The following is a 22,456-nucleotide window of genomic DNA, read 5'->3' as shown; positions in this document are numbered from 1 at the left end:
GGCCACCAAGTTACCATGAGACCTGAGTTGCCTATCATGAGCTTGGTGTTGTCTGACCCACCAAGCCATAAAGTTGGGCGTGCACAGCAGCACTCTATTGTAAAGTGGAAATGGTATATACGAGATAGAGCCAGAGCAGGTCCTGAAGGCACAAGTAAGTTACATGAAGAAGTGGCACACATGCCCATGGTTTCCACTCCTGCTGCCACATTACCTTCTCTTTCCCAGACCAGAGCTATGGCCTCTTGGGGAGTTCCTTACAGTGAATTGACTGAGGAAGAGAAAACTCGGGCCTGGTTTACAGATGGTTCAGCACGATATGCAGGTACCACCCGAAAGTGGACAGCTGCAGCATTACAACCCCTTTCTGGGGTGTCCTTGAAGGACAGTGGTGAGGGGAAATCCTCCCAGTGGGCAGAACTTCGAGCAGTGCACCTGGTTGTTCATTTTGCTTGGAAGGAAAACTGGCCAGAGGTGCATTTGTATACTGACTCATGGGCTGTTGCTAATGGTTTGGTTGGATGGTCAGGGACTTGGAAAGACCATAATTGGAAAATTGGTGACAAAGAGGTCTGGGGAAGAAGTATGTGGATAGACCTTTCTGAGTGGGCTAAAAACATGAAGATATTTGTGTCCCATGTGAATGCACACCAGAGGGTGACTTCAGCAGAGGAAGATTTTAATAATCAAGTGGATAAGATGACCCGTTCTATGGATACCACTCAGCCTGTTTCCCCAGCAACTCCTGTTATTGCCCAATGGGCTCATGAACAAAGTGGTCATGGTGGTAGTGATGGAGGCTATGCATGGGCTCAGCAACATGGACTTCCACTCACCAAGGCTGACCTGGCTACAGCCACTGCTGAGTGCCCAATCTGCCACCAGCAGAGACCCACACTCAGCCCCCGATATGGCACCATTCCCCGAGGTGACCAGCCAGCTACATGGTGGCAGGTTGATTACATTGGACCACTCCCTTCATGGAAGGGGCAGCGATTTGTTCTAACTGGAATAGACATACTCTGGATATGGGTTTGCTTTCCTTACACACAATGCTTCTGCCAAAACTACTATCCGTGGGCTTACAGAATGCCTTATCCATCGTCATGGTATTCCACATAGCATTGCTTCGGATCAAGGAACACACTTCACAGCAAATGAAGTGCGGGAATGGGCACATGCTCATGGAATTCTCTGGTCTTACCATGTTCCCCATCACCCAGAAGCAGCTGGATTGATAGAACGGTGGAATGGCCTTTTGAAAACTCAATTACGGTGCCAACTAGGTGGCAAAAACTTGAAAGGCTGGGGTAATGTTCTCCAGGAAGCTGTGTATGTTCTGAATCAGCGTCCGCTGTATGGTGCTGTTTCTCCCATAACCAGGATCCATGGGTCCAGGAACCAAGGGGTGGAAATGGGTGTGGTGCCACTCACTGTTACTCCTAGTGATCCACTAGGAAAATTTTTGCTTCCTGTCCCTGCTACCCTAAGTTCTGCTGGTCTACAGGTTTTAGTTCCAAAACGAGGTGTGCTTTCTCCAGGAGAAACAACAGTGATACCACTGAACTGGAAGTTAAGATTGCCACCTGGCCACTTTGGGCTACTTATGCCTCTGGATCAACACACCAAGAAGGGAATTACATTATTGTCTGGGGTAATTGACCCTGACTATCAGAAGGAAGTAGGACTGCAACTACATAATGGAGGTAAAGAAGAGTTTTCTTGGAATATAGGAGATCCCTTGGGGCGTCTATTAGTACTACCATGCCCTGTGATTAAAATCAATGAAAAACTGCAACAACACAATCCAGGCAGGACCACTAATGGCTCTGAGACTTCAGGAATGAAAGTTTGGGTCACCCCACCAGGCAAAGAACCACGGCCAGCTGAAGTGCTTGCTGAGGGGAATGGGAACATGGAATGGGTAGTGGAAGAAGGTAGTGATAAATATGAACTTCGACCACGTGATCAGTTACAGAAACGAGGACTGTAATACTGTTTTGTTTGTTTTATACTATTTAAGTTGTAAGATATCAAGTTTAAGAATGAATGTTGCCCAAGGATTTGCACCCTATTCTGGAGAGATTTAATGTGTTTCCAGTTATATGCAGGACAGTTGAGTATTGTCAGGTAAAAGAAAAAATGTGTGCTTATTTGTTTTCATTTGGAAATTAAGTATGGTCTAAGGTGATATATATATAGGTGCCAAGTTGACAAGGGGTGGACTGTCATGGTTAGGGACAGGTGTCAACTTGGCCAAGTTGTGGTACCTGTTCATCTGATTGGGCAAGCGCTGGCCTGTCTGTTGCAATGAGGACATTTCATAGGATTAGATCATGATCACGTCAGCTACATCCACAGCTGATTCCATTTGTAATCAGCCAAAGGGGAGTGTCTTCTGCAATTAGTGATGCTAAATGCAATCATGGGAAGCCTTTTAAGGAGGACTCAGAGGAGACAGGTTCCATTCCTGCCATGGCTGGTGAGCCTCTCCTGTGGAGTTCGTCCAGGCCATCCATTGGAGTCATCGGCTTCGCAGGCTGCCCTGTGGAGTTTGGACTCTGCGTTCCTACGGTCACGTGAGATACTTCCATAAATTTTATATTTGCAAGTGTTCCCTGTTGATTCTGTTTCTCTAGAGAACCCTACTAATCTGTTCTAGTTTGCTAGCTGCCAGAATGCAACACACCAGAGACGGATTGGCTTTTAATAAAAGGGGATTTATTTTGTTGGTTCTTCAGAGGAAAGGCAGCTAACTTTCCACTGAGGTTCTTTCTTACGTGGAAGGCACAAGATGGTCTCTGCTGGTCTTCTCTCCAAGCCCCTGGGTTCCAACAACTTTCCCCGGGGTGACTTCTTTCTGTATCTCCAAAGGCCTGGGCTGAGCTGCAAGTGCTGAGATGAGGAATGCCGAGCTGCTTAGGCTGTGCTACATTGCGTTCTCCCATTTAAGCACAAGCCAATTAAGTCAAACGTTACTCATTGCAGCAGACACACCTCCTAGTCGACTGCAGATGTAATTAGCAACAGATGAGATTCACCTACCATTGGCTCATGTCCACAGCAACAGAACTAGGTGCCTTCACCTGGCCAAGTTGACAACTGAATCTAACTACCACAAAAGGTATGACAAACTATGTGCTGTCTGCAGGAGATTCATCTTAAAGTCAAAGATATAAGTAGGATGAGGGTGAAAGAATGGGAAAAAAATATGCCATGCGAGTAGTAACCTAAAGAGAGCTGGCATGTCTATACAAATATCAGATAAAATAGATTTTAAGTAAAAAACAGTCACAATAGACAAAGGTGGCCATTATTTACTGATAAGGGGACACTTCAACAGGAAGATATAACAATTATAAATATATATGCAACTAACAGCACATGTATTCCAAAATACCTGAAGCAAATATTGACAGATTTGAAGGGAGAAATTGATGGTTTGAAATTAATATTAGGAGACTTTTTAAAATATGGAATGCTTCATGAATTTGCAATCATCCTTGTGCAGGGGCCATGCTAACCTTCTCTGTACCATTCCAATTTTAGTATATGTGTTGCCAAAGTGAGCACAATAGCAGGACACTTTAATTTACCACTCTCAGAAATGGAGAGAACATTTAGTCATAGGCTCAATAAGGAAGTAAAAGAATTGAATGATACTCTAAACTGACTAGACCTAATAGAAATATAAATTATTTCACCCAACAACAATATAATAGACAGTCTTCTCAAATACACATGGATTGTTCTCCAGGATTAGCCAAAATACTAGCAAACTAAGTCCAATGGCATATTAAAAGAATTATATACTATGACCAAGTGGGATTTACCCTTTGTAAGCAAGGTTGGGTCAACATAAGGAAAGCAATTAATATAACACAGCACATTAACAAATGAAGGGAAGAAAGATGTGTTCATCTCAATTGATGCAGAAAAGGCATCTGACAAAATCCAGCTCCCCTCATGACAAAAACACTTAGAACACTAGGAATAGAAAGAAACTACCCTAACATGATAAAGAGCACAGATGACAAACCCACAGCTAATATCCTACTTCATGGTAAAAGACTGAAAGCTTTCCCTTTAAGACAAGGAGCAAGAGAAGAATGGTTACTGTCACCGCTGCTATTCAACATAATACTTGAAGTACTTGCCACAGTGACTAGGCAAGAAAAAGAAATAAGTGACATCTAAATGGGAAAGGAAGAAGTAAAACTTTCTGTATCTGCAGAATACATGATTCTATATACAGAAAACCCTGAAAAATTCGAAACAAAACTCCTATAGCTAGTTAATTAATTCAGCAAAGTTCTCAAGTATAAGATCAACACCCAAATATCAGTAATGTTTCTACATACAAGCAATGAATAATTGGAAGAAGAAATCAAGAAAAGAATTCCATTCACAGTAACAACTAAAAGAGTCATGTATCTAGGAATCATTCTAACCAAGAATGTAAAGCACTTGTACACAAGAAACTACAAAACATTGCTAAAACTAATTAAAGAAGACCTAAATATATGGAAGGACATTCCATGTTCATGAATTGGAAAACTAATATCATTAAAATGTCAATACTACCCAAAGTATGTTATAGAGTCAATGCACTATCAATAAAATCCTAAGAACCTTCTTTGCAGAAATAGAAAGCCAATCATAAAATATATATAGAAAGGTAAGGGACAGCAAATAGCTAAACCATCTTGAGAAAACTGAAGTTGGAGGACTCACACTTAACTGATCTTAAAATTTATTGCAAAGCCACAATAATCAAAACAACATGGTACTGGTAGAAGGACAGACATATAGAACAATGGATTCAAGTTGAGAGCTCAAAAATCAATCCTCACAATTATAGCCATCTGATTTTTGAAAAGTAGTATAGACTGCTCAACTGGGAAAGAATTTTAAAATTCTCTTTAAAAATGGTGATGGGTCAATTGGATCTCCATTTGCACACGAGAAATGAAGACTCCCTACCTCAAGCCACTATATGAAAATTAATTCAAAATGGATCAACGACCCAAATATAAAGAGCTAGAACTATCATCCTCCTAGAAGAAAATGGAGAAAAGTGTCTTCAGGATCCTATGTTAGGCAACAATTTCTTAGACTTTATACCCAAAGCACAAACAACAAAAGAAAAAATAGACAAATGGGACTTCATCAAATGTGAAAAGTTTTTTTACCTTAAAGGACTTTCTCATAGAAATAAAATAGCCTACACAATGGGAAAAAATATTTGGAAATCTCATCTCTGATAAATTATTATTATCAATTTAACAACAAAAGGACAATCAAATTTCTAAAATGGGCAAAGAATTTGAATTGATAGCTCTCCAAAGAAGATATACAAATGGCTAGAAAAGGAAAATAGCATGTGTTGGAGAGAATACAGAGAAATAGAAGTACTCCTTCATTGCTGGTGTTCAAGAAGTATAAACTGAACTGAACTAATTTGGAAAAGTTTAGAAGTCAGAAAAAAATAGGGTTTTGGGATATCAGTATTGGTGGAATGTTACTGTGAAAGTAAGTGATACTACTGATTGGTTCACCTGAATGCCATTAAAGTGGGATGTTTTGAGTTGTATATTTGGTACTACAAAGAATTTATTATTATTATTTTTTAATTATTTTTAATGTTAGACAAAACAGAGTGTGAGGATATGGATCCAATGGAACTGCAGGTGAGGCTATACGCTTTGGTGTAGTATCACACTACCTGCTAAGTTTCATCATGTGTCCATCTTACAGTTGTGCTATTCCACTCCCTCGTGTATCCCTGACACACTAGAGATAGGTCATTCAAAGAATGTTCATAACAGCATTTTTTTGCGGTGGTAAAAACCTGGAACGCATTCAATTTTTGAATGCCAGTATATATAAACTGTGGAATATTCTCACACTGGAATTAGTATACTTCAGTGAAAATAAAAGAACTAAAATTATGCTCACCAACTTGACGAACCTCAAAAAAAAAAAAAAGTTGGGAAGAAAAAAGGTAACCACAAAATAATTCACTTGATTCTGCTTTATAAAATTAAAAACTGACAAAACTAAGCGATATACTATTTAGGGATACACACGTATTTGATTGAAACTATCAAGCAGAGCAAGGTGAGTGCCACAAACTTCAGAACTACTTTAACCATTCTGGAGAATGTAGCTCCATAACTAGACATATCATGATTTCAATGCGTGTGATAAATAAGGGTATGTTTCAGATATGCAAAGACCCAGAAATCTCGTCCCCTATGCACCCTTCTTAGGTAATGAACAGCATTAGTGATGTAAATCAAGTTAGAGAAAAACATTAGGCCCAGGGATGGATGGATTGAATCCAGGAGAAAGTTAAGAGGAACCTAATCAGAAGTCAGGTAAAGTTCTGAAACAACAGGACATTCTCAGCTGGGGGTTCTGGGAACAGCAAGGTGGGGCTGTGGGAGTGGGGAAAAACTCCAACAAAATACAAGACTTAGGAAATAATATAAAAGCTGATTCGTTGGTGATTATTACTGGTGATTTTTTTTTATGTGTGTGCTTACATACAGAGTCAGAGATAGGAAAAGGGTGAGGAAGAGAGAGTGAAATCAAACCAAAAAGAAGAAATTGTTAATTTAAGAAAAGCAAAAGTTTGAACAATTAAAAAAATGTGATCATAGCACAATACTTGGCTGTGTAATCAACAAAAGTATATCACCGTGATGGCATAAACACCAACGATTGAATGTAATTAATCAAAAGGAGGTTGAGGAGAGAGCTATAGTACTATTTAGCCTATTGGGCAGATGATATATGAAAGCAGAATTGCTAATCACTAAATAGCATATTTAGTAACAAGAAATTAATTTCCAGAAGAACCAATTAAAATTATTTCCTCTAGAGAAAATGTTTAAGAGATGAGAAAGCGTAGGATTAGCAACCACACTCTTTAATATAAGTCCTTTTGTATGTTGGAAAAACAAACTTCTGTATCTTTTGTTGATATTTATTTGAAAAAAAAATAAAAATAACAAAATTGGGCTTATTGTATATTTTTAGACTTTTACTTTTATTTTTATTCTGCAAATTCCCTCTAATTCCTATTCATCTATTTGCCCAATGAATGTTCTCTATCTTCAAAAGTTTTATAGAGACACATATACAAGTTGATCATTTTTTAAATGAAATTTATTTGGCAATGGACTGCCACTTTAGAAAGTACCTACCACTGAAGGTTTATGTCTTCATTCAGTGTTCCAAATAGAGGAAGTCAGTGTGTGTTAGAATTCCAAAGATCTTTCTGAATGAAAAATCTAAGTGAAAGGCCCTAAATGGCTACATTTACTGTTTTTATTGCCATGGTTACAGAAACAGCAACTACAGTAGGCAATTGAATTGATATGCCCTTGCAACAAGAATGACGTTCTTATTTTCCAGTTGTGCTTGGATCAGGAATTTGGCTTCACATTAGCTCAGTCTGTCCCAGGACAATGTGAAGCCAAGTTTACATTATGTACTAAATGCTCCCAAGGCTAAAACTATTTTTTTCCCCAAACATAACTCACATTTTACATGCTGGAATATAAGAGTATGGTAATAAAACTGTAAGATTATTTAAAAAATTTTTTCTTTTACTCCAAATTCTTTCCCCTACCATTAGATTTTTCCTTACTTCTTCATTGCTGCCTCTTATTCAATAAAGAAGGCAGACATACCTTAAACTGTGGAAAGAAAAGGTCAGAGATAAGAAGAACTAATCAATCCCTGGTAATTCTTTCCGTTGATTTTGTTTACATTCTTTTTAGATCTTTCATCTTGGGTCTCTCTGACTTCAAAATTAGAGGGCCATTGAACCTGCGAAAAGACCTACCATTTCCCAGTCATTGACAGTCTAGAGGCAAAGATGGTCTTGAAAGTTGACAGAAGGAACCAGAGATCTTAAGAAATATGTGATTGCCATTTCCCAACCCAAGAGTTACACACTGACTAGTCCATCTTAAAGGTATCTGTTTGCCTCCCTCTAACAGAAAAAGCTAGTTAAATTAAAATCTGTTTATAAAGCCTGCTCTGAGCTTAGAATTCAACTGCACAGATTTATCATTGTTGATTCTACCCATTAGATGTCAGTTTGACTTAGAAAATGATAACAGGAGACCAAAGTTACTGGAAACAGCATGTAGACATTCATTGCTATTATGATTAATGATCTTAGAATTTCAACTGGAATTAAATCTGTATATACGCCTGCTGAGTTATCTGATATCTTCAGGAAGGAAAATAGAACAAAATGCAAAAGGTGAAAAGTAAAGAAGAAAAATTAAAATGAAATGCATAAGAATATCCTTGACTCCCATATAGGGAAAAGAAGAGTATCAGTTTAAATGCTCTGGACTCAAGATTAGACTCATACTTCCTAGTAATGTTGGACTGAGAGGAACAGGACGTGAGATTTTGGACATACGCTGCGTCTACTATTCTGTCTGATACCTGCATGGGGAATGTCAGCATTCATCGTTGTCAAGCAGTTGTGTGCTTGTGTATCATACTCAGCATTGGAAACCAGTTCAGAAATAACACTGCTTCAAAGATCAAATTGGGACGGACTTGAAGTCCTAAATCTAGTCCTTGAAGAAGGAGGGCCAGATGGAAAGGGTGAGAGAACCACGGCCACCGCTACACTTTCTCATTAGTTCTAAAGGCACTGATCATGCTGGACATAGGTCATCAATCCAAAATCCAAAATGCTAACCACAAACCCAACGAGCCGGAGTTCTCAGTCAGTGTTCCTTTTCACATAAAAGACACCACTTTTCCCAAGCTAATGAAACTTGCAACCAGAAAGAAATCCTTAATGTTTCATTCTTCCATACTCTACATTGAATGATTCAACATTTCTTCATGCTATATGTGTTGGGAATACTGATATTCCTTCTTAGCCCATGATTATTAAAATTCAAAGAATTATCACAGTGCAAGGTTTCTAATCATGACTATGCCTGACCTTTCCAATTGATTCTTGGCCAGAAGCCAGAGCAATCTTTTTGAAAATATGATCTTATCATTGTCCTTGGTGAAACTGTACAGCAACTTCACACTGTATAAAAATAAAATCCAAAATCTTTAGAAACCCTTCACTGCCTTGTCCTCCTAGCTCTAGACTATCTCATGTCACTTTCCCTTTATCTTTTAATGCTACAAATCCTCTGACCTTCTTTCAAATCTCAAATAAGACACAGAATCTCTAGATGCTTGAATTCTTTGCATAAGGATGTCTTTGTATGAAATGCTGTATTATTTCTTTCTCTCTTTCCTATTCCTGCTAATCCTTTTGTCTCAGCTTTAAAAAAATATTGCTGCTTTAAGGAAGACTTCCTTGCCCCAGGAAGGTTTAAATTCCCTTGTTTTAACCCAATTCCTTTGCACCCAAACCTCTCCTTTCCTAACATACTTTACACTTAATCTCCACTTTGATGCCCATATAAATTCCATGAGTACAGAGTCCTTGTCAATCTTGTTTATACTTGGCGTTCTCATGTCTACCATACATCCTGGAACATATTAGAAGCTAGGAAAATACGGAATTAAATACGTCAGACTGACCAAAGACAGAGAAGTGTAACAACTGACCTTAAAATGCTCAACACTAGGTATTCTAAAGCATTGTCCCAACATTCTCACAATCCAGATTTTACCCCACCTGGTTTGCACATTAGAGTTGTTTGTGAGTACGTGTGTGGACCTGGGTTTGCATGTACAGAGGTGGACGGTGGGGAGAGGCAAGGCAAGAGTGACAATAGCAAAACAAAATTTGGAAAACATCTCTTTTTTTGGCTGGTAGTGTGGAAAGCAATGTGGGAGACAACTTGGCTTCCTTTTATCAAAGGCCCTGCCATGTTCTGAAGTCTTTTCCAGACTTCTTTGTATAGTATAGATAACCAAAACAATATATATACCAAAACAAAAAATGGTTATAAAATTCAACTAGAAATCCCCTTAAGAATAAATCATTGCATACTCTGATACTTTTCCCTTCCTTCCCTTATAGATGTGAGGATCTAGGAGAACATATTAAGCCTAATCCTTTCCTGTGGCTTAAAGAAAACATTGAGAACAAACTGCATTCACTCAGACTTGCAGTCACTCCATAATAAATGTTTCCTCTTTACCTTGTGGAAAAAAGTGATTTTCTGACTCCCTGCTGTTGGAAATGAGCTAGATTTTTTCAAAGACCACCTCATTGAGAAGTATATCCATTTAGAGGCAGCATCCTTCTAAAATTGTGTACCTAAGACTAGTATTGCCAATGAGATAATAATAAATTAAAAAGAGGCAACCTCGCATCCCTTGGGGGGTGACTCACATTGCACTATATCATGCTGGTAACTTTAAGAACTAATGTAGGGAAGGACTTTGAATAACGTGGATAACATAGGCTTTCCACACATTTTAACATGCAGCCAAACCCTGTTTTTCTATTATTTTGATTTGAAAGCCTGTTACAAGCTGTACCACTCAGAAAAAACAAACAAACAAACAAAAGAAAACATGGTGGCATTCTAGTGTAGCAGAAATAAAATGGGTTTAATCTGTCAACTTTATCAGCTTTATCCTTCAATTACCTAATGTCTCCTACCTCAGTCATCATTCATAAAATGACGATATCACACGTATTGCTTCATGCTATTGTTAGAATTAAATGAGAGCATATACCAGATTTCCTACTCAAAAAACTCCTGCTTCTCTTAACTTCAAATGTTCTGGAGAAAAACTTGTGGCAAGAGATTTTATATCCATAATATGCAAAAACATTTCGTAATGAATGTTTCTTCAAATCGGAAAATGCCAATCACTTCTACTATTTTAACATTTGTGTAAATGCTTACACTGAAATGACTTCTGCACTGAGGTAGCTTCAATGCTGGAGGCTGTGTAGCGAGTCTCTGTTGCCATGGAAACTGAGGCCATCGAAATGGCAAGAAGTACCAGGAGGACGCGCAGGGACAACCTCACTGGCCTTGCAACAAAGTTCAGGGAGATGAAGAAAGCGACTGGGTAGACAGTCACTCCGAAAGCTCCTTTGCATTCATGACACCCTCGGCATGTCTGTAAGTCACATCTGGGCTTCAGAGAATGAAAATCAGAAATTAGAGCACATGCCTTATGGATTTCCAGACAAGTCTAGATGTGGAGTTGGAAATGACTGTGCTTCATTTAGTTGTCAAAATTGTGTCTGAGCAGCAACCTGGCCTTTATTACCTCATCCCTACCCACAGCAAACATTTGTGTTTAAGTAAAGGGAAATTCAAGCTAACAGGAAAACTCTACCACTAGAGTCAACACTCACAACGTCCTCTCTGTGAGGAGTCAGATTTCAGAAAGAACAAATATGTGTTTTCTAGAGAGAAAGAAATATCTGACAGCTCTCGGGCCTTCACTCTAAGTGGAGTGCACTGAGTCAGACCAGAAATGGAAATCGTCTGCAGGAGTCTCAGTTATTCGAGGTTTCAATTAATTCCCCGTGGGCATTTTTTCCTGAATTTATGTTTAAGAAACAAGAAAGCCAAGCTATGATTTCTTGTTTAAGAAGGCAAAAAAGAAATACTAACATTTCAGGCTCTGAAATCATGCATCACTTTGTCTTGCCAATTTCCAGGACCCAAAGATCTGATTACACATGTTTCTCCATTGCTGTAAAGACTTTTAGCAAACAGCAAAGGCTGCCTGTAGATCTTTGCAATTAGTTGAGAACTTTTCTTTTCATTTGATGGTAAAGTGAGAGGAAACATGAGGCAAAAAGAAAACTTGATCACCAGATGTTGTACAAAAGCATTTCAGCAGAGCAGTGGAATACTTCAACTCCTGAAGCTAAGTCTGGTCTTTAAGGGAGAATCACAAATCAGTTAGTTTATCTGAACTACATTTCACTTTATGTATTGATTTTTTTGGATCTCAGGTGGATAATCATTTGTATATGACAAACTATCACCATTGGTCCAATATAGGTTTTTTTATTTTATGATTTATTGAGTTATTCATGTTCTTATATAGTAATTTAATAACGTAATTCATCCCTATGAACCTACCGAACAAACCAAATAGCATTACAAATAGCTTATCTCTAAGGATGCATCCATCATACTATTTCTCTACCTTACTCATTCCTCCAAAGTATACATATTCTGCATTTTGAATTTAGTATCTGTCGTGGCACTTACGTGAACTGTCCAGATCACCCATTCAGGACTAAAGCACGCATTGACCCATGTGCTAGGACTGCTGGGAACTAACAGCTTTGCCTGTATCTCCCTCTCAGAATTGTCTGAGATGTACCTCATTCAAGGTCACTTCCCTTCACAGGATGTATCCAGCCAGCGTGTGTGCAGGGCACACATGGCAGGGAAAGGGACAAATGTGAAGACTGGGGCTGTTGCCATAAGGCTGAGCAGCCCCACAGGGCAGCCCAACTCCAGAGCTCCCTGTAGGGACTACTGAGACGTGTTAAGATTGTATCATGGACTGACCTCTCCTTCTTCCTTCACTGTTTGTGTAGAAACATCTTTCCTACATATTATTTTTTAGGAAACCTAATCCATGACATTATTCCTATGTTTGTTTTTTAAAGATAGTCTTCTCATAAAATGCTTCTGAAGCAGTTGGACATTCATAGACAAACGGCCTTAATTTACTCAAAATGGATCACAAACTTAAATGGAAAATGCAAAACCATGCAGCTTTTAGAAAGTAAAACACAGGAGAAAATAGTTGACACATTAAAATATTCTCAACATTAGCCAACAGGGAAATGCATATCAGAACCACAATGAGGTGTCACTACCCACCTAAGAAAATGTCTGAAATAAGAGAAACTGACAATACCAAATGCTAGAGAGAATGCAGAGAAATTGGATGAATCGCACATAGCTAATAGGAGTGTAAAATGGTACAGTTTGGCATTGTCTTTCCAAACACGTAGTTACGATATAACCCAACAATTGCACCCTTGGGTGTTTATCTCAGAGAAAGGGAGAAACTTACATTCATGAGAAAGCCTGTCCATAAATGTTCATGGCAGATTTAATCATAATAGACAAATACTGGGGACAACCAACGTGTCCTTCAATGGAGGAGTAAACTGTGCTATATCCGCATTGTGTAATATTACTCTCACTAAAGAGGGACAAACTATTGATGGACACAACTTGAATAAACCAACAGAGAATTATGCCGAATAAAAAAGTCAATCCCAAAAGTTTACATTCTACATGATTCCATTTACGTAACATTCTTGAATCAACACAACTATGGAAATGATCAGTGGTCGTGAGTAATTAGAGATGGAAGTGGAGGGGAGTTGAGGTTATAAAAGGGCCATGCAAGGAACCCTGTGATCAAACTGTTCTATTTATTAAATGTGATGGAGGATACACAAAACTAAAGGTGATAAAATTTCATAGATCACACAAACAAATGACTACAAGGAATTTGGGGAATCTGAGTAAAATTGTAAGATGGTATCAATGTCGATATCTTGATTGTGATATTGTATTATAGTTTTCCAAGATATTCTTATTAGTGGAAGCTGCATAAAGTGTACACAAGATCTCTCTGTATTATTTCTTACATCTGTAATTGATTCTATAAACTTAAAATAAAAAATAATTAAAATACACTGTTATTTAAAAATTTTGTAGACGTAGTATACACTATATTTTGTCTTTTGGTACTTTTTTCTTTTATCAATGTTTTATTATATTAAGATTTATCCAAGGTAGTTATATTTCATTTTTCATTGCTGTTTAATATTCCAATTTGTGGCAATAGTACAATTCATGTCTGTACTCTCCTGTCAATTAGTGTTAGTGCTTTTTCCAGTTTTTGCTAGTCTGGACAATGCAATGGATGGACTTGTTCTTAGCACACATATGTAAGTGCTTCTCTAAAATATATTCCAAGCAGAATTACTAGGTCATAAGGCGTGTAAAAGTTCAACTTTTTAAGATCATGTCAAATTATTTTCCACAGTGATTGTATCAGTTTACATCTGCTCAGCAATTATCAAAGGGCTTACATTGATAAAAATCTTTTCAAAATTTGTTGTCAGACTCTTTAATTTTGGCCAATCAAAATAAATATAAAACAGTATCTCATTGCAGTCTCCATTTGTATGTGCATTATTGTCAGTGTGACTATTTGCTTATTTGATGTAAATGCTTTTTCTTTCATGAAATGTCTCATATCTATTGTCCATTTTGTTCCTGCACTCTTGTAATTGTTTTGTAAGGGCTCTTTATATATTCCTTATACACAAAGCTCATCAGGTGTGTTTCAGTTATTGTCTGGCTTATTGTTATTTATACTTTCTTTATACTAACTTTTGAGGATAAGAAGTTCTGATTTTTAGTGTCTTTTTTATTCACGCTTTTTTCTTATTCTGCTTTTATTTGTTTCATGGTTAGTAACCATAGTAAATTTTGTGTCTTGTTTAGGAAATAGTTTCCTAGGCTGTGATCAGAAATTTTCTCCCAAAAGTTTAAAAGTTTTGCCTTCCACACTTAATTTTTGATCAATTTTGAGTTGATATTATGATGTAGAAAGTAAATTTCATTTTTTTCTTGAATGGATGGCTAATATTTCCACCTTTATTTATTGAATAGCCCCTACTCTCTCCCACTGCTATACTATATGCTACTGCTCTGCCATCTGTCAACATTTCTAAATTCCATATTCACATGCATTTTCTTCCATTTTTTAATCCCTTTTTATTGGTCAATGTATTTATTTCTGTACCCATACCATAATGTATCAATTATAAGTCTTCATAATGACTCTTTATGTTTAGCTGGATAGCCCTTCTCTATTTTTATTCTTCAGAAATGTTTTAACTACTCTTGGCTCTTTTCTTTCCCTTATTAACATTAAAATGTGCTTGCCAATTTTACATAAATCAATTTGGAGCAACTTAAAATTTTTATTATATCACAGTTTCTTAACATTTGCATGGGATGGTTCCATTTATTTAGGTAAACTTGTTCATGCTACACTAAGATTTTATAATTTTCTGCATACAGACATATCTTTGGTTTGATTTAATCTTGTATACTTTTTTCGCAATTTTAATAGTGTTACTTGTAAATTATAGTATATAATTATTTTAAAGTTATGTTTAAAATGCACTTCTTCTTGTTCATTGACTTATCTAGCCACACTCTTAAATTTTTTGTTATTGTTATTGATTTTCACATCGATTGTTTTTAGTTTTCTGTATAGAAATATACAATTACTTTTTGCATATTGAATTTTTTATCCATCATCTTCAATAAACACGTCAATTCTATTAGTTTATATGTAAGTTATTTTGGATTTTCTGCATACACAATCATCTGAAAATAATGAGAGTTATATTTCTTCCTTTCCAATTCTTATACCAGTTGTTTTTTTTTTTTTCTGAAGTTGCTAGAATTTCCAAAACTATGTTGAAGGGAACTGGTAACATAGAGCAGGATTTCAAAATCTGGTTTTGACAATGCAAGATTTTCTTATTTAGGAAGATCTTTATTCTTTTAAGTTTATTTATACATACCCTTCATTAGATTATTAGATTAAGGAAACTCCCTTATATTTTTAGTTACTAAATGCATTTTTTTAAACTCTCAGATGGCTGGTGGATTTTATCAAAAATATATATTGAATCTATGTTTCTTTCTCCTTCACTGTAGTAAATGACATTTATGGATTTTCTAATAATTAACCCTCCTCATACTTGAATAGAGACCCTTTTAGTTTATATATGTTAGTGCTATGTTGGCTTTAGTTTGCTAGTAAGCTGACTGGAACATTTACCACTAAATTCAAGCGTGTAGAGGAGAAAACCGTGGGAAGATGGTGGAGTCCGAGCTCTAGGAGTCAGATCTTCCTCCTGGACAACCACTCAGCAAGCAGGAGCCATCAGGTCCCAGGGCAAGCAGAACCCGCTCAGCACCCAGGGCCAGGAGAACCCGCTCAGCATCCAGGGCCAGAACAGCCGCTCAGCACCCAGGGCCAGGAGAACCCGCTCAGCACCCAGGGCCAGGAGAACCCGCTCAGCACCCAGGGCCAGGAGAACCCGCTCAGCACCCAGGGCCAGGAGAACCCACTCAGCATCCAGGGCCAGAACAGCCGCTCAGCACCCAGGGCCAGGAGAACCCGCTCAGCACCCAGGGCCAGGAGAACCCACTCAGCACCCAGGGCCAGGAGAACCCACTCAGCACCCAGGGCCAGGAGAACCCGCTCAGCACCCAGGGCCAGGAGAACCCGCTCAGCACCCAGGGCCAGGAGAACCCGCTCAGTGCCCAGGGCCAGGAGAACCCACTCAGCACCCAGGGCCAGGAGAACCCGCTCAGCACCCAGGGCCAGGAGAACCCGCTCAGTGCCCAGGGCCAGGAGAACCCACTCAGCACCCAGGGCCAGGAGAACCCGCTCAGCGCCCAGGTGGGTTTCAGGAGCAGATTGGTGCTGACAGAAGAATCAGTGAACTCAAAGAAAACACACTTTAAATGAACTACACTGAGGACAGAAAGCAAAAATAAATGTAAAAGGCAAAATTACTTAAGACACCTCCAGACACCATCAAGGGCACCCATGTATGTATTACTGGAGTCACGGAAGACGTCAAAGAAACAATGACAGAGAACTCAAATATAGCAAAAGATACATGCATCCAAGAAACCTGGAGAATACCAAAAAAGATAAACATGGAGAAAAATACACCCCATCATATTTGATCACATAATCAAACACAAAGGACAAGGAGAGAGTTCTGAAAGCTGCAGGAGAAAAGCAAAGGAGGCACAATTAGATTAAGTTCCAATTTCTCATCAGAAACCATGTAGGCACAAAGGCAGAGCATTGAAATACGTAAACTGCTAAAAAGAAAACAATCGCTAGCCAAGTATTTTATATCTGGTGAGACTTAAGATACTCCCAGGAAATCAAAACCCAAGGGCGTTCATGACCACTAGACATGCTCTACAAGTAACGATAATGAAGTTCTTAAGACTGAAAGGAAAGGACACTAGACAGTGGTACAAAATCACATAAAGAAGTAAAGACCTCTGGTAAAGGTAACCATTTGGGATAATGCCAGTATTACTGTGTTGTATTGCTTCTTATGTAACTCCATTTCTTATTTCCTACAGGTGTTAAAATGCAAACACATAAAAAATAATGATACAAAGATATAAGTGGTAACATGCAAAAAAGGTTGGAGGACAGAGGGATATAGGAAAAGTATATGCATATGCTATCAAAGTTAAGTTGGTATCAAACCAAGTATGATTATTATATATTTAGCATGTTTAATTTTAATTTTAATCCCATGGTAACCACAAGGAAAATAGATGAAATATATATCCAGATAGAAAAGAGAAAGGATTAAATACGGCACAAATAAAAAAATTAAATGAATATAAAAGTAGGCATTAAAGGAAGAATTGAGGGATGTGAAAAGTATAAGACATAAAGAGGCTACGTAGTAAACTGGCAGAAGAAAATCCTGCATTATCAGTAATGACTTTAAATACTCTAAAAAGGCAGAGATTGGCTGAACAAATAAAAAAGCAAGACCCAACCATATGCTGTCTGCAAGAGACTCACCTTAAATTCAAAGATACAAGTAGGTTAGAAGTGAAAGGATAGAAAAAATATATAACATACAAGTATCACCAAAAAGGAGTTGGGGTAGCTATACTAACATCATATAAAAGAGACTAAGTCAAAGATAATTTTGAGGGACAAAGATGGTCATTATATACAGATGAAGTGGACAGTTTAACAAGAAGATGCACCAAACAGGAGAACACCAAAATAAATGAAGCAAATATTGTCCGACTTGTAGGGTAAAATTGACAGTGCTACATTAATAGTTGGAAACTTGAAGACAACACTTTCAATAATGGATAGAACATATAGTCAAAAGATCAATAAGGAAATACAAGAGTTGAATAATACTCTAAACCAACTAAACTTAACAGATGTGTACAGAACACTTTAACCAATCAAAACAGAATAAATGTTCTTCTCAGGTGCACATGGCTCATTTCCAGGTTGGACCACGTGTTTATTTAATGCATGCTCTGCAAAATCACAACCTTTCCAAGAAAGACAAAAAATTAAGAGTTAAATGGGCATGTAACTTCCCTTTCTCATACTGCTCTTGGTATTTTTTACTCTCTCGTGATATTTAATTTGTCTCACAGAAAGATATACTCTAATTTTCTGATTTATAAAAGATTGGAATGATCTGTTTTTTGAAAATATTGTAGATCTTTTCTATACTATGGACCTAGAGTATTTCTGTTTGTTTTGGTGGTGTGGTGGTGTGTGTATGTGTTAGAGAGAGGATTTTTAATAATTTTCCCATGGATTTAGAATTCTGGGGTGATTCTGGTTTTCTATTTCTTTGGGGGTTGCTTTAAAACAATATCTTTCTAAAAATTTGTCATTGTGTTTAATTTTCAAATGTCTTGGCATAAATTTGTTGCATAGCTACTTCCCTATTATCATTATATCTCCCTTTTCTTTAGTGATATTTATTTATTTTCCTTACAACTATTTTACTAGGATCAGAGTTCATAGAGATTAATCTGTTTTGTTACATTTTTCCCTTCAGTAAAACAACATTGGAGTTGGTTAATTCTCTCCATTATTCCTTTGTTTTCTATTTCATTGATCTTTCATCCTTCTAATTTTGGATTTATTCAACCACTTTTATTTTCCAGTGTTAACATTTAAAAGTTGTAAGTCTCCCTCAAAGCATTGATTTTGTAATTTCCACAGGTTTTGATATACCATACAATCATTTTGCGTTAGTTCTAATATTTTTTAAAATGTGCTTAAAGACATCTTCTTTCGCCATATATTGCTTAGGTATATTTTTAAATTTCCAACATCTGTGGCCTATTTATTTTTTCTTGTTCTTTTACATTCTTAATTGAACTGTATTGTCCTGAGAAAACACGGTATGCATGATACTTGTACTTTTAAATTCATTGCTACTTACTTCATGGTATAGTATATGACTTATTTTGCTAATGTGCCATATTCACTTAGGAAAAATATGTTCACTGTAATTTGAGGGCACAAAAAGTTGTATACATCCTTTAGAATATACTTTGAATTTTTACAATTTAAATTATATCTTTGCTGATTTTATTATATTCTTTACTATTTTATTATAGCTAAATAAGCTTTCTTTTGTTTCCTAGTTACCTAAGAAAGTGAGCTAGGTAGTCTGAATGTAGGAAATTTTACTCTATTCCTTATGAGGGTACAAAACAACCAAATACTTGTGTCTTGGATTATACTAGGATTATCACTTATGGCTCAAGATGTACCATAGTTTATTAAAAAGTTTACAGTAAACTTACTTTACATTAGATTTTATTAAGGCTAAATATGTGTTTGTAAGGACATGGAATGCTTAAATTCATTAGTCAAGGACCTGTGTTTGTGTATGTTTGGGAGGAGGTATAAGCAAACTAATAACATAACTAGTATAAGACCTTATCTTAGTATGCTTTCTGAAGTTTTAAATTCAAACACTGATTTTCAGTCATTTAAAAATTATTTATAAACCATCTATAATAAGCATAAGTCCCCTTTTTTGATTCCCAATAAGAGTATATTACTATGTACGTAATAGCACAACTTTCTCTATTAAAAAATAAACAAAAAAGCTTATATTATTTTGAAATCTTCAGATTTTGGCTCTTATTTTTAGAGTAAAGAATTTTCTAAATAGGAAAACTTAGGTAAGTTTATGTACTGTATTATTTTCTGCATCCTAATAAGTTTACTTCCAACTTTATAGTGTGCCTTAAGCAGTTCCCACTCATCCCTATATTTCCATGTACATTTTAAGTCAGAGAAAGATAGAAACAGAGATATAATTAAGGCCATTTAGAAAAAAGGAAACGGTGAAAAAACATATAAGTGGACAAGGACTTAATGCATTAATAAATATGGAAGTAAAATTGTCTTCTTTTCACTAAAATTGAGTTGGATAGGTTAGAAAACACTCAAAAGCCATGACGGGGACACTGCAAAATGTCATTAGCTGGTGTCATTAGGATGTGACCCTGCTGCAGGAGTTAAAGGACACTGGTACTTTTATGAATAAAAAATTTTGGCCTCTTGACCAATAATCAGAATATTATAAAGCTTTCCACTTGGCAAACTTTCAGGAAAGTCTCAACAGAAAACAAGGTCATTGCTTTCCCCCTCGACTGGATGTTTAAGGATTCAAAACCGTTTCGTTTCTGATCTTGTTTTATGTGGGGCATTTCCGTTTTCACGTGTTTAAAATGTTTTATTGAAAAAGAAACTCCATTCTTTTTTTCAGCCTAATGGAAACAGAGTGTGCAGTAGCCAGGAATAGGCGTCCAGTTTAACCTATTCTTCAAAAGTAAGTTATTTAACAAGGTTTATAGTCATTATTTTTTACATCCATTTAACTTTGACTCCAAAATACACAACCGCCTCATTTATCTTTCAAAAAGCATGGTTCTAACCATGTAACACCTCCCAGCTCCCATCTTAAAATAGTTCAGTAGCTACCCATTGATTTCGGATCCATATTAGCAGTGTTGAACCTATCTCTCAAAGCATGATCACCTCCTAACCTGGTCTGGGTTTACATTTCCAAATTTATTTCATGTTCTTTCCTTTCAGGTACTCGTTATGCTCCAGTTAGCTCAGGGGGGAATAGAGGCCCGTGGTCTTTTAGTCATACTGCTTTCTCTCCCTGGTGGACCCTTTGCCCCACTCTGCATATTCCAGTAGTAACCATCCTTTAATGTCCTGAACAGATCTCTCTTCTTTAATGAAACTGCTCTAGGCCTGTAGGCTAAAAATTCACTCTCCTTCTTCTGCATTAAGTATTAGCACATATGCTTGGAAGATAAAAACACAAATTCTATCACATTATGTACTTGCATGCTTTCAATTTCCCAGTAACAGTTTAAGATTGAGTGTGTACATGTGAGGATGCTGTTAGAATGATGAGCCCAGCATCATCCCATGTTGAGAAAGATTTAATGCAAGGAAATATGGGAAAACTAAATTTTCTCTAGGAAGATAAAGGACAATTCAAAATTATAGATGATAAAAGAATAGACTGAATCACTAAAAATCTGTCTGTGCTTATATAAATGTAGAATTAAGCCTCTAAAACAAAACTCTGGTTTGAAGCTGTTGTGTAGGTTAGAAAAGCCATGCTTTTAATCCAATTTTGTGAGGGCAGACTTACTGCGGGTAGGACCCCTTTGTTAGGTTGTTTCCCTAGATATGTGGCACTGCCCATTCAAGGTGGGTCTTAATCTGTTTATTGGTCTTTTAAGAGGGAGGCATTTTGGAGAAAACACAGAGGCTCAGAGAAAGAAAACGCTCAGGAAGATGCTAAACTAGAAGATGAAATCCAAAGTTTGTCTCAGAGAAACTAAGGGAGGACCCACAGATGCTTAGAGGGAGAGACACCCCAGAGATGCGAAGAGAAGACCCCACACAAGATAGAGAGAGAAAGCCACTGGAATCAAAAGCTGAAAGCGATGAACCCAGGAGCAAGATCCAGCCGATGCTGGCCACTCATGTTCCCACCTGACGGAGGAGTTCCCCATACCTGTGCTCTAAGGCCTTGCTTCAGTCACCGTATCTTTTTCTCGGATGCCTTCATTTGGACATTTTCAAGGCTTTAGAATTGTTAATTTGTAACCTAATAAATCCCTTTTGTAAAGGTCAGCTCACCTCTCCTATATCGCATTCTGAAAGCTTTAGCAAACTGAAATACTGTTGTTACTCCAGTCTCCAAAGGCACAAGGAGAAACTTCAAAAGGTCTATGACCCCCGGCATCCTGGGTTCCAGTTCTGACTTTAACTGAAGACTTTTACAATGTTGACAAAAGCTTTTTAATGAGGTATGTTTTCCTTCTAAATAAAATATATATATATAAAATGCGTATTTATATGCTTATTTAAGAGGCAAGCTTCACGAATTCTAAAAGTCAAGATTACACATTGATTCATCTTGTGGCTAGTATTTATCAAACTGACAGGACAGTATGTCCTCAGGTGTTCATAATTCTGGATAAGGTTTTTACAACTTAATTTTGGCACCAATGAAAACACTGGCACAATTGCTGGCAACCTATCTGCTTCTATCCTACAGTTCCTTCCCTTCACTGCTGATAACATAAAGTTTTCTGCTCCTATTAGGGCTAAAACTTTCCCAAGTGCATGACATACCATCCTGTCCATGCCCTGAATAGCTCCCCTCCTACAAATATCCTAGCTGTTCTCCAATCCGGCAGTTTCTCCCTTTCTACTTACTTATTTCCATGTGTGCATAAAAAAGATCTATTATTCTCCAGCTTATAAAATCTTATCCACCATCCAACATACTCTTGTATAAATTATTACATTTCTCAGCTTCCTTTCAAGA

At 37.2% G+C, this 22,456-nt stretch overlaps 1 protein-coding gene and 1 non-coding gene across 6 annotated transcripts in view; both read right to left on the bottom strand.

Moving 5' to 3' along the window:
- Nucleotides 1–22,456, bottom strand: part of LOC143666354 (uncharacterized) — a 209,526-nt gene that overhangs the window by 39,825 nt on the left and 147,245 nt on the right. The window contains exon 4 of one of the 5 annotated variants that reach the window (XR_013167553.1): nt 2,878–2,895. The exons of the other annotated variants lie outside the window; for them this stretch is intronic. The gene's annotated coding sequence lies outside the window, so the exon portion shown is untranslated. Of the gene's footprint in view, nt 1–2,877; nt 2,896–22,456 lie in introns of those variants that run through there. 5 annotated transcript variants of the gene reach the window in all.
- Nucleotides 3,468–3,573, bottom strand: LOC143666411 (U6 spliceosomal RNA). Its single transcript, XR_013167611.1, has one exon. It is a non-coding gene; the product is annotated as a U6 spliceosomal RNA (small nuclear RNA).

The sequence above is a fragment of the Tamandua tetradactyla genome, chromosome 22, assembly GCF_023851605.1.
Source record: "Tamandua tetradactyla isolate mTamTet1 chromosome 22, mTamTet1.pri, whole genome shotgun sequence".
In the NCBI taxonomy this organism is placed as follows: Eukaryota; Metazoa; Chordata; class Mammalia; order Pilosa; family Myrmecophagidae; genus Tamandua; species Tamandua tetradactyla.
This window is presented reverse-complemented; position numbering and strand designations above follow the sequence as displayed.